This window comes from Arachis hypogaea, chromosome 13 (assembly GCF_003086295.3).
Source record: "Arachis hypogaea cultivar Tifrunner chromosome 13, arahy.Tifrunner.gnm2.J5K5, whole genome shotgun sequence".
Classification (NCBI taxonomy): domain Eukaryota; kingdom Viridiplantae; phylum Streptophyta; class Magnoliopsida; order Fabales; family Fabaceae; genus Arachis; species Arachis hypogaea.
Genome location: NC_092048.1, coordinates 115342397 through 115346209, shown reverse-complemented (window position 1 = coordinate 115346209; position 3813 = coordinate 115342397).

Sequence of the window (3813 nt, the reverse complement as noted above, 5' to 3'; positions counted from 1 at the left end):
TGTTCACTATTCACATTATCAATCAAAACGGACACCTCAATCTTCACCCCTTCAAGTTAACATTTTCTATTATCATTTTGCACTCCAATTCCACAGAAGAGTATAATTGTCACACACTTTATAAAGTGAAAAATTTAAATATATTTTTTAATTATAAAATATTAAAATATCTGCATTTAAAAAAATTAAAGATCTATTTATCTTTTACTCAAAACAAAAACATACGAAAAGAAACTAACAGTTAAAATTAAGATTTTGAACATTGAAATAAGGATTGAATAAAAAATCCAAAAATAAATAAAAAATTGCCACATCAGCAATCAAATGCTAGATTTTAAGATATGAAAGTTTTCAGGTGTTCCACCTACTTTATTGGAACTCCAATGTCCCATGTACGATTAAGTTGCAGGTTGAATTTTTGTCTTATAGTTATTCATAAAAAGACGAAAATAGCCCTTTAATCATAAAATAAAAACTAAAAAGACAAAAACAACCTTAAAGAAATTTGCACTGCTGTACAGAGAAGCCATGTGTAGAAATTTTATTTCTTTATTTATTATGAGTTATATTATTTGTGAAATCTCATATATAAAAAAAAAATTTTGTTTACAAGATGTTTAAAAATAAAATTAGTTGCATTAATTTGAGCTAAATGTATAAAAATAAAAAATTTATTAAAAGAAACAATACTTTTTTATATTCCAAAAATTATATATATCATGTTATTGTATATTGATTAAATAATTATGTATTTATTTTATATATTATTTCTTAATTTAAAAAATTATAATTTATATAATTGACACATTGATTTTAATTGAAAAAATTTAAAATAATAAATTTTAATCTTATTTTATACATGATACATGACAAATTATTAAATTAATAAAGACTTAAATTTAATATTTGCAAATATGATAACATTATGTTGTTATAATTTACTTTTTCATTGTTCAAATAAAATTATTCAATTTGAGTAATTTATTTTTTTATTTTTAAAGGTATAAATTGTAATTATTAATTTTGATAAATGATATGCCTAGTAAAAAAATAATTAAAACTTATTTTACTTTTATTTTTTTAAAATCAAAATATTATTGGTTTTTAGAACAATCAAATAATATTTTTTGGTAAAAATTTTTCTTTCAAATGTATCAAATATGTTTAAAATTTAATAAAAATACTTTATTATTTTAAAAAGTGTTTTTTCACAAAAAAATTCTAATCCAAATAGAATATTTTTTGAGTAATTATACACATTCAAATTTTTTTATGAATCAAGTCAAACCAAGTTAAATAATAAGATTTGGAATAATACTAGTTATAACTGATTTTTGTGATGTTAAACTAATTTAGCTATACTTGGTTAACAAAAATACTTAGATGTATAGCATTATTTTTTTTCTTTAGGTTATTCAATGTATTTAATATTAATATTATTTCTCTTTAATAAGTATAGATGAACTAAAAAGACAATCATATTTGCCTTGCATATAATGACTTCTTTCTTATATAATAGTATTTAAATATAGTATAAACATATCGATTTAAAAATATTTTTATAATATATTATTGAAATTTGTCTTTTTACTATATTATTTTAAATAAGAAAAAAAAAGATAAATAGAAAAAAAATGGTGATAAAAAATTAAATAGATCTCTATAATTAAAAATGATTTTTTTTCATTCTTTTCAAATTTTCTATTTCTTTGCTTTTGTTTATCTACTTATTTATAATATATTAAAGGTGAAATTAAATATTGTTATCTTGAAAAACTAACACATAATATAAATAAAAAATATTACACATACATCTTAATAATAAAGTTGATATATTTTTCTATTTAATATTTTTTTCGTCCATCTTTAATTTACTAATATTAAGATCTTTTCTCTTCGTTTACTTTTCTTAATTATCAGCATAGGGTATGAAAAAAATATTAACAACAATACTTATTAAAATCTAAATTAAAAGATGATTATTCTAAATAGATTCTAAAAAATCACAACAAAAAAGTTCATATGTGCTCATTTATTTTTTGATAAGAATTGTCATTATTTTTTAAAATATTAAACTAAATTTTATCATAAAATAAAATAGGAGAAAAGAGTCAAACAAAAGAATATTAATTTAGGATAATTATGATTCTAAAATTTTTCATTTAATCAATTATAAGTAGCATAAGTAATTATCATTAACTTACAAGTATAAGCAATTAGTTAATAAAACTTAACAAAAATAGATTTATTATTAATTTTAAATTTATTTATTAAAATAGTTTTTTATATACAAAAAAATTAATTCATTATGACTTTACAAAATTTGTGAGTCTATAATTTTAGTTTTTTTTTTTAATTTAAATACAGTTTGGTTTAGTAAAGTTTTTTGAAGAGGTGTTTGTGCTTTCTAAAAGTACAAACTCTTCATTTTGTGTTTGAATTTACCGTTTAAATTTATGTCTTTTATAGTATTTTTAAATTTTAAAAGCAATTTTGCCTAACATAATTGTTTTTGTTTATGTTTATTAAAAATAATTTTTAATTTAATTTAGCAAACATAAATGATACACTTTTTAAAAAGTAGAACCGAACGAATCTACTGGCGTCGACGTCGAGGAGCAGCGGCGAGGACCGAACGACGAGAAGCAGATGAGATCTAGCGACCGAACGACAAAGAGCTGCGGCGATGGCGAGGAACAGCGGCAGCGGATTCCCTTCCCCTTTTCTTTTCCACATTCCCTCTTCCCTCTTATTCTATTAAAAACCCACCTCCCGAGCATGATTAACTCTTCCCCTGTTCCTAACCTTTAACCTGTTTTTTTTATATTTTTTTAATTAAGGGTAATTTAGTAATAAAAATGAAAGTTTTGGTAAAAATGATGATTTTAAAATTAAGATAAACGTTTGAGACCATTTTGTAGCGAAAAAATACCAAAAATAAAATAAATTTTCAGTTTCTGCCTTAGAGGCCAAAATCGTAAACTTTTTTACCAAATTAAGTCCCCATATATCTTTCACTTAAAGATGTTAATTAATGACTTAATATTTTATTTTTTTAATAAATATTTTTCACAAATACTATTAATAATGCACAAAATTTATTATTTATTTTTTTTATCAACCTTTATTATTTATCTATTGTCAATTTCTAAGTTATTCTTGATATGTCCTGCTCATGAAACTATTCTATATCGTAATTTAGTTAATAAGAATGATGAAATTATCTTTTTTCGTAAGATTTATCATTAATTAATTTATTGAAAAAGATTTTACTAAATTTATTTCTTTAATTAATAAATATCAGATAAAATTAATTTATTGTGAAATTCTATTTTATCGTTAAAAATTTAGCACATTAAATTTAATACTTATACTTTGAAATGAGTTTAGTTGATAAAATTAAAATATAAGTAATATTATTTTTGTACAATTTTTTATTAATACTATTATAGTGGTATTTATTTGAACAATTAAATTTAGCTTATGCTAGTCTTAAAATTGTCCTATTTATTATTCTAGTCATTTAGAATATATATATTTTAAACTTATTTTACATTCAATTAATTAAATTAAAAATATATTTAGTGACAGTTCCAGTTAATATATCATTTTTTTTCAATAAAACAAATTAATAAACTTACCTTACTAGTAAAGTATTATTTTCTATGTCACCAAAAAAAAAAGTATTATTTTCTATTAAGCAACTTTCTTTTATTAAGCAAATATGTAAGTTCATTTTTTATAAAAGAATAGAAATCTTACAAAGCCTAACTCGCCTAATGATGCAATTTTAAATACATCTACTCAAACTAA